Raw genomic sequence first — 10,300 nt, 5'->3', positions numbered from 1 at the left:
GGTTAGACTCCATTTTTGCTTCTGTGTTTCCATTATCAAAATCTCAGCCTGTCTGGGTATTACTCATTCACCTACTGCAATTTGGATCTTCTTTGTTCAAGAAGAAGATATATACTTTGTGTATAATTCACAATTGTGAACTTTGCATAGCATGATCAAGAGCAGCACATATAAGCTGAGAGAATGTTGATAAATTATTATTATTAGACCAAATTCTTCTATTGGTCCATGTATTATGCAAAAGTTGTAGATTTAGTAATTGTATTTTAATTTGGTCACTTCTAGTACTTATATTTTTTTTTAAAAAAAATTGATTCTGGTCCAAACAATTATCATGAAATTTATTAAATCAGATTTTATTATTAATTCATGTTCTACACTAAGTTTTTTACAAGCAATAAATTCACCCTTTCATGTGTATTAACTATAAATTACAGTTATGATGGTTTGAACAAAATATCATATGGTTTTCTCACCCCCAATTATTTTTAGGGTAAATTACACAAATGATCCCTTGATTATAGTATACAATTTTGTTGAGTCCCCGACTATGAAAAGTTACAAAATGATCCCCAACTATAGGATATTATTTTGTTGAGCCACTTGACTGTTAAAAGTTACAAAATGACCACTTGACTATTTATTATGTTCCAAACTATTTTTTTTTCATTAAAAAATTAATGATCGTCTGAGCTGGCCTTTAACATGTGATAAAGATATGGTAGTCGTTTTAGATTATAATATTGTATTTTATCATATATCAGTCAACAGGTTAATGTCCAGTTCAGACTGTCGTTAAATTTTTAACGGAAAATGTCAAGTTTAGAACACAATGAATAGTTGTGTGATAATTAACATCAACTTTTTCTTTAGTCTTATTTTTAAACCTTGGAATTCTCATACTCAAATTACTTTTCTTAGAACTTAAATTTTTTCTTTTTTCTTTTTCCCATAAACAATTTAATAAAGGTTTTAAGAGAAAAAGAAAATAAAACCACAAATAGAAGCACAAGCTGTAACAACCCGAAAATTTCAAATAATATTAATTTGGGATTTGAAGATTTAATTGTGTAATTGGTGAAAATTTGGGGACTAAATTGAAAGATTTTAAAACTTGAAGCTTGTTTTAGAGTTAAAGGAAATTCAGGGACCAAGCCCTGAATTTACCCAAAAAAGTTAGGTATTTGGTTTATATATATGATTTATGCGTGAATTGGGTTCTGAAAATCAGAACCCAATTCCTCCCAAATTTCCATTTCCTTGCCTCAACTTCCGACCCCGATTCCGACGCCGTCTGAATTCCGATCGTTGTTTTGAAAGCACCATCGTGTTCGTTATCGAGTCAGGAACAATCCCCTCAATTTAATTGAAGCGAAACGCTGCCAAACGTCGTGAATTTCAAGTCAAAGCATCGACGTTTTTTTTAGCTCAATCGCCTTGAAAATCCTAAATTCATCGTCGATCGTTGCTCCGTTTACGACACCTCCCGCACCATCGTGTTCCTTGTGCCGTTCCGAGTTCGCCAGTGTCATCCTCGATCTCCGTCGACGGCGGCGCGTGGGGAGATGAAGCGGTCAAAGTTTCCGATTTGATGAAATCGAGCTCTCCGCCGTTCAAAAATTTGAACTGATCTTTGTAAGTATCTCGAAACCACTGAAAATAATTTTTAGAAATTTTTCCGGAATTTTTAGAGTCCCGGAAGACGTCTCACGCGCCTACACGCGCCGCCGGTGGGCGAGTGAATGTTTGAAAAAAAACCGGTTTGACCGGTTTTCTTAAGGGTTTGACCGGTTTGACCGGTCACGACCCGACCCGATAGTTGACCCGACCCGACCCGTTGACCCGACCCGTTGACCCGACCCGACCGTTGACCGTTGACCGTTGACCGTTGACCTGTGCTATTTTGGTAAATAATTCGGTTTTGGTGCTATTCTGGTAAATAATTCAGTTTTGGTGCTATTCTGGTAAATAATTCGAAAAAGGGTGCTATTTGTGTAAAATGTTCAACAGATTGTTGACCTCCTTTGACGAGAACTTTGACCGGCTTTGACCGGCTATTAAACGATCGTTAATCTTTTCCGAAAACACCTATCCTGACAGTTTTCGACGTCCCGAATCCGTTTTTGGGGTCTGTTTCACCAAATTCGAACCCAGAAGTCTCCAAATCGTCAGTCAAACCCGTTGACTTTGATTTTGACCGAGAATTCGAAATTTCGGAAGGTCATACTTTATGTTTTTCGACGTCCTGAGTTTGATTCCGAAGTCCGTTTTGCCAAATTCTGACCCGAAATTCCCGAATCGAGCTTGTGAACCTAAAAAGGCTTAGTATTTTAGTATTTTGATATATGGTTAAGAAATTGATTAAGTAAGATATTTTATGAAGGTACTCGTGTTTCACCTGAGCAAGGATCAGTCAGGTCCGGTGTTGTCCGTTCGTCAGATCAGTCCGAACCGCGTATTACAAGAACTGCCCGTAGGTTTCCGTATATTATTTAAGTAAAGATTAAGATTATTTTTTATTAGAATTCCAATAAGGATTTTTCCAATTCGTAGGATCTAGCGCTGCAGCAGAGCGTGATCGACAAATCCAGTAGTAGGCTTCCCTATCCGATTTCTCAGACTGTTACAGGTGTGTTTCCTAACAGTATTATATTACTGATTTAAATGATTTATCTGAATACCGAATACTTGATATCTGATTTACTGTATATTCTGATATAATTTCTGAATTAAGGTATTTCATACCGACTTCTGAGATCTGCTTATCTGATATCTGAATTATTGATTTGAATTCTGATTTTCGTATTTCTGCATATGGTTTTTAAGCATGAAATATTTGTTATGTTTTAAGTGATTAATCATTGTTTTCATTTGAATACATTCATTGTCATTTGGGTGGGTATTGTTGAAGGAAGATTATCTGCAGACTTCTCGGCTTTGTGCTCAGGGTCTAAATGGCATGTGCGGTTGGGTGTATGGTTCTGGGGAACCTACACAATTATGATGTGAACGGATGGGGGTAGTGTTCATGTTTTAAAAACATGTTGCATAAACCGATTTCATTGAAAGATTTTATCCGTATGTTTTTATTATATACTGTATGGAGCACACTGAGCTTTTTAGTTCATTCTGTAGTTTTTAACCTTTTTCAGATAGTAGAAGACCGTAAGCTAGCAGATTTGGCATCAGGGAAGATCAACTACTTATTTTGTACGAACGTATATCTCTATATGTTTTTCAGTTGTGTTTGGTGACATGTATTTGCTATCGTTTTGGACTTATTTGTATTACTAATATCTTGTTTTGTATTATAAATAATGTAATATAAGTGTTTTAAATATAAAGAAATCTCTGAATGGGACATGTGCCCGCTTAGGTTTGGGTCTAACGTTTAGGCCGGGTCTAGGGGGTTACATTTGGTGGTATCAGAGCTTTCGGTTTTAAACACTCGGACTGTATATGGGTCCTAAATTTTGAAAAAAAAAAATGTGTCACCATATTTTATAATTTAAAGTTTTCTCGAGATCCCTGATGCTAATCTGACATATGTTTCGAATTCTTTCTGTAGAGCCTTATAGATCCAATAATGAATGCTGCTAGAGGTCGTAGGACAGGACGTGGACGTGGTAGAGGGCGAGTCGCTCGACCTTCTGTTACGATAGACGATCCATTGTCACCACTTGATTCTCCTGTTCCACAAGTAGATCCGACTCTTTCTCAAGATGATCAGTTTACTCCTGTGAGAGACCCTCCTGTCACTGAAAATGAGGATTCTGAGATGAATGAAGACGCCATTAATAGAGCTATCTTCCGCATGTTTCAGAGAGCTGCTAGAGCCCCTAGTAACATGACTGCAGTGGAGATTTCAAATTCTTTGGTCGCTGCTGGTGTAATTCCATTCGAGGGTATTACTGGTGGACCTCCGACAGACGCTGAGTATTGGCTGGAGGACACAGAGAGGATTATGGATGAGATGGACCTCAGACCTGAGCAGAAGTTGAAGGGGGCCCTAACTATGTTAAAGAAAGAAAGCTTCAGATGGTGGCAATCCATTTCTGGTAGTATTCCAAGAAACCAGTTAACATGGGATCTTTTCAAAGAACGTTTCCGGAGTCGTTACGTCGGAGAGAGATATCTACAGGAACGACGCCAGGAGTTTCAGAATCTGGAGCAGGGTAATATGACTGTTATGGACTACGAGGTTGAGTTCATCCGATTGAGTCGCTATGCCCTTGGACTTGTTAACACTGAGGCAGATCGATGCTTGAGGTTTGAGAATGGACTCAGGTATGAGATCAGGAGTCGAGTTGCTACCCATCGGGAGAGGAATTTTGACGCCTTGGTCGAGATAGCCAAGACTGCTGAAGAAATAGAGCTATTGGGTATGGAGCACAAGAGAGATACTGATCGAGCCCAGAATCGATTCAGGAGGCCTTCTGGTTTTGTTAATTCTTCTGCACATCCTAGCAAGAGAGGCAGGGGTGATTTCTTTCAGAGAGGCAGTGCGAGTGTCAGACCTGTTGCATCTGGTGCTTCAACTTTTCAGTCTACTAGACATGGTGGATCTTCTGGGTTGCAACCTTTGCAGACATGTGATTACTGTGGGAAACATCATCTTGGGGAATGCAGAAGAAAATTTGGCACCTGTTTTAGATGTGGTTCTGGTGACCATATTATAAGGGATTGTCCAGTGCCAGTTTCTACAGTTCAGACACCAGCTCGTACTCCCGCTCGATCTCAGAGTACTGTTCAGACTCCTGTAGGTGGTCGTACTCAGGAGAGAGCACCTGGATCGGCTAATAGAGGCCGAGCATCTCAAAATAGGGGTCCAGTCAGATCTGAGGCCAGACAGCCTGCATTGGTTTATACTGCCAGACTTCGACAAGATCGTGATGGGCCTAATGTGACTGCAGGTACTGTTACTATTCATTCAGTTCCATACTTTGCATTGTTTGATAGTGGCTCTACAAATTCCTATGTATCGCATTCCGTTTCTGAGGGTCTAAATATTCCTGTTGAGTATACTGAGCATTCAGTGATAGTTCAAAGTCCCTTAGGCAAATCCATCGTGTTGCATCGTATTTTTAGAAAGTGCCCTATAGAGATCAACGGGGAGATTTTTCTGGCTAACCTGATGGAGTTACCCTTTGAAGAGTTCGATTTGATTCTCGGCGTAGATTGGTTGAACAAACATCGAGTAAATATTGATTTTGAGACTAAGAGAGTTGTTCTGAAGACCCCAGATAATCGAAAGATTGTAATGATCGGGGAACGACGTGGATTTCTGACGAATGTTGTGTCTTCCTTGGTAGCGGAGAAGATGATCAGAAAGGGTTCCGAGGCGTTTCTTGCTTATTTCTGGACACTAGGAGATCTCAATCAGATATTGAAGGCATCCGAATTGTCAAGGAATTTTCCGATGTTTTTCCCGAGGAGTTGCCTGGATTACCTCCAGATAGAGAAGTCGAGTTTGAGATTGAAGTCTATTCTGGTTCCAACCCGGTTTCAATGGCTCCTTATCGTATGGCCCCAAAGGAGCTTAAGGAACTGAAAGTCCAACTCCAGGAGTTGTTGGACAGGGGATTTATCCGACCCAGTGTATCACCGTGGGGAGCCCCAGTTCTCTTTGTTAAGAAGAAAGATGGGACATTGAGACTCTGTATTGATTATAGAAAACTGAACAAGCTCACGGTTAAAAACAAATATCCTCTGCCCAGAATCGATGATCTTTTTGACCAATTCCGAGGGGCTTCTATCTTTTCAAAGATAGACTTGAGATCTGGTTATTACCAACTCAAAGTGAAAGATGTGGATATTCCGAAGACTGCTTTCCGTACTCGGTATGGGCACTATGAGTTTTTGGTGATGTCCTTCGGGTTAACTAACGCCCCTGCTGCCTTTATGGATTTGATGCATAGGGTGTTTCGACCTTATTTGGACCAGTTTGTAGTTGTATTCATTGATGACATACTGGTGTATTCTAGAAGTGAAGCAGAACATGAGGAGCATTTAAGGATTGTTCTTCAAACTCTAAGGGAGAATAAACTATACGCTAAGTTGAGCAAGTGTGAATTCTGGCTCAGCGAAGTGACTTTTCTTGGACATATTGTCTCTGCTGATGGCATTCAGGTGGATCCGAGCAAAGTGGAGGCTATTCTGAACTGGAAGTAACCTAGGAACGTCTCTGAGATCCGTAGTTTCTTGGGGTTAGCTGGTTACTACCGTCGTTTCGTTGAGGGGTTCTCCCTTATTGCAGCTCCTCTGACGAAACTATTAAGGAAAGATGTTCCATTTGTCTGGTCTGAGGACCAACAAGCTAGCTTTGAGAAATTGAAGATTGTTCTAACTCAAGCCCCAGTGTTGATTCAGCCTGAATCTGGGAAGGATTTTTCTGTCTACAGTGATGCTTCTCATTCTGGATTAGGATGTGTTTTGATGCAAGATAGGAAGGTTGTCGCTTATGCATCACGTCAGTTAAGGCCGCATGAGCGTAACTATCCTACTCACGATCTGGAATTAGCTGCTGTGGTTTTCGCTTTAAAGATCTGGAGACACTACCTCTACGGAGAAAAATGTTATATATATACTGATCATAAGAGTCTGAAGTATCTGCTTACTCAGAAAGAATTGAATTTGAGACAGCGTCGCTGGTTGGAGCTTTTAAAGGATTATGATTTCGAGATAGAATATCATCCAGGGAAGGCTAATGTAGTGGCAGACGCCTTGAGCCGTAAGGCGATATCAGATCTCAGAGCCTTATTTGCTAACTTGAGCTTATTTGATGATAATAGCATGTTAGCAGAGTTACAGGTTAAACCTACTTTGGCCGAGGAGATTAAGGCCAAACAACTCCTTGACAGCTCGTTGTTTCCCATTATTGAACAAGTTAAGCAGGGATCGAGTTCGGAGTATACTTTGGATCAGGATGGTATTTTGTGTTTTCACGATCGTCATTGCGTCCCTAAAGATGATGAGTTGAGACGGGTTATTCTTCAGGAAGCTCATAGTAGTCCATATGCTATGCATCCTGGCGGGGACAAAATGTACAATAATCTCAAAGAGCGCTACTTTTGGACTGGTATGAAGAAAAATATTTCAGATTTTGTGGCGAGGTGTTTGACTTGTCAGCAGGTTAAGGCAGAGCATCAGCATCCATCTGGATTGTTACAGTCAATTAAGATTCCTGAGTGGAAATGGGAGCGTATTACGATGGACTTCGTTACTGGTCTTCCTCTAACTCCTTCCAAAAAGGATTCTATATGGGTGATTGTTGATCGACTCACCAAGTCAGCGCACTTTATCCCTATTCGGGTTAATTATTCTCTGGATAAACTGGCTAAGTTGTACATTTCTGAGATCGTTAGACTTCATGGTGTCCCGTTGTCTATCATATCTGATCGAGATCCGAGATTCACTTCCAGGTTCTGGAAAGCTTTGCACGAGGCTCTGGGTACTCGTTTGAATTTCAGTACAGCTTTTCATCCTCAAACCGATGGGCAGTCTGAGCGATTGATTCAGGTGTTGGAGGATATGTTACGTGGTTGTGTGATTGATTTTCGTGGTAGCTGGGAAGATTTCTTGCCATTAGCTGAGTTCGCTTACAATAATAGTTATCAGGCGAGTATTCGCATGGCACCGTATGAGGCTCTGTATGGACGTAGATGTCGTACTCCTATATGTTGGACTGAATTGCATGATAGGAAGACTTTGGGTCCAGACTTGGTTCGAGAGACTGAAGATACTGTCAGACTGATCCGTGATCGCTTAAGAGAGGCATTTGATAGGCAGAAGTCATACGCAGATAAGCGACGTAAGGATATCGAGTTTGAGGTTGGAGATCAGGTTTTTCTCAAGGTATCTCCATGGAAGAAGGTATTGAGATTTGGACGTAAGGGTAAATTGAGTCCGAGATTTATTGGGCCGTATTGTATTCTGAAGAAAGTTGGACCTGTTGCTTATCAGCTTGAGTTGCCTCCCCAGCTCAGTCGTATTCATGATGTTTTTCATGTGTCTATGTTAAGGCGATACCGTCCAGATCCAGATCACATCATTCAGGTTGATGAGGTAGAGCTGAGACCTGATTTGTCATATGAGGAGGAGCCTGTTCATGTTTTAGAGGGATGAGCGAGTTCTTCGGAATAGGCGTATTCCAATGGTCAAAGTTCTGTGGAGTAACCGTAGCCCCTCAGAAGCTACTTGGGAGACATTGGAGTCAATGGAGGTTCAATTTCCTCATCTGTTTTCATAAGGTAAATTTCGAGGACGAAATTTCTTGTAGAGGGGGAGAATTGTAACAACCCGAAAATTTCAAATAATATTAATTTGGGATTTGAAGATTTAATTGTGTAATTGGTGAAAATTTGGGGACTAAATTGAAAGATTTTAAAACTTGAAGCTTGTTTTAGAGTTAAAGGAAATTCAGGGACCAAGCCCTGAATTTACCCAAAAAAGTTAGGTATTTGGTTTATATATATGATTTATGCGTGAATTGGGTTCTGAAAATCAGAACCCAATTCCTCCCAAATTTCCATTTCCTTGCCTCAACTTCCGACCCCGATTCCGACGCCGTCTGAATTCCGATCGTTGTTTTGAAAGCACCATCGTGTTCGTTATCGAGTCAGGAACAATCCCCTCAATTTAATTGAAGCGAAACGCTGCCAAACGTCGTGAATTTCAAGTCAAAGCATCGACGTTTTTTTTAGCTCAATCGCCTTGAAAATCCTAAATTCATCGTCGATCGTTGCTCCGTTTACGACACCTCCCGCACCATCGTGTTCCTTGTGCCGTTCCGAGTTCGCCAGTGTCATCCTCGATCTCCGTCGACGGCGGCGCGTGGGGAGGTGAAGCGGTCAAAGTTTCCGATTTGATGAAATCGAGCTCTCCGCCGTTCAAAAATTTGAACTGATCTTTGTAAGTATCTCGAAATCACTGAAAATAATTTTTAGAAATTTTTCCGGAATTTTTAGAGTCCCGGAAGACGTCTCACGCGCCTACACGCGCCGCCGGTGGGCGAGTGAATGTTTGAAAAAAAACCGGTTTGACCGGTTTTCTTAAGGGTTTGACCGGTTTGACCTGTCACGACCCGACCCGATAGTTGACCCGACCCGACCCGTTGACCCGACCCGTTGACCCGACCCGACCGTTGACCGTTGACCGTTGACCGGTGCTATTTTGGTAAATAATTCGGTTTTGGTGCTATTCTGGTAAATAATTCAGTTTTGGTGCTATTCTGGTAAATAATTCGAAAAAGGGTGATATTTGTGTAAAATGTTCAACAGATTGTTGACCTCCTTTGACGAGAACTTTGACCGGCTTTGACCGGCTATTAAACGATCGTTAATCTTTTCCGAAAACACCTATCCTGACAGTTTTCGACGTCCCGAATCCGTTTTTGGGGTCTGTTTCACCAAATTCGAACCCAGAAGTCTCCAAATCGTCAGTCAAACCCGTTGACTTTGATTTTGACCGAGAATTCGAAATTTCGGAAGGTCATACTTTATGTTTTTCGACGTCCTGAGTTTGATTCCGAAGTCCGTTTTGCCAAATTCTGACCCAAAATTCCCGAATCGAGCTTGTGAACCTAAAAAGGCTTAGTATTTTAGTATTTTGATATATGGTTAAGAAATTGATTAAGTAAGATATTTTATGAAGGTACTCGTGTTTCACCTGAGCAAGGATCAGTCAGGTCCGGTGTTGTCCGTTCGTCAGATCAGTCCGAACCGCGTATTACAAGAACTGCCCGTAGGTTTCCGTATATTATTTAAGTAAAGATTAAGATTATTTTTTTTATTAGAATTCCAATAAGGATTTTTCCAATTCGTAGGATCTAGCGCTGCAGCAGAGTGTGATCGACAAATCCAGTAGTAGGCTTCCCTATCCGATTTCTCAGACTGTTACAGGTGTGTTTCCTAACAGTATTATATTACTGATTTAAATGATTTATCTGAATACCGAATACTTGATATCTGATTTACTGTATATTCTGATATAATTTCTGAATTAAGGTATTTCATACCGACTTCTGAGATCTGCTTATCTGATATCTGAATTATTGATTTGAATTCTGATTTTCGTATTTCTGCATATGGTTTTTAAGCATGAAATATTTGTTATGTTTTAAGTGATTAATCATTGTTTTCATTTGAATACATTCATTGTCATTTGGGTGGGTATTGTTGAAGGAAGATTATCTGCAGACTTCTCGGCTTTGTGCTCAGGGTCTAAATGGCATGTGCGGTTGGGTGTATGGTTCTGGGGAACCTACACAATTATGATGTGAACGGATGGGGGTAGTGTTCAT

Source organism: Hibiscus syriacus, unplaced genomic scaffold (assembly GCF_006381635.1).
Source record: "Hibiscus syriacus cultivar Baekdansim isolate YM2019G1 unplaced genomic scaffold, ASM638163v2 tig00111671_pilon, whole genome shotgun sequence".
Lineage (NCBI taxonomy): Eukaryota > Viridiplantae > Streptophyta > Magnoliopsida > Malvales > Malvaceae > Hibiscus > Hibiscus syriacus.
The sequence above is the reverse complement of the archived record's forward strand: the minus strand, read 5'-3'. Positions refer to the sequence as shown.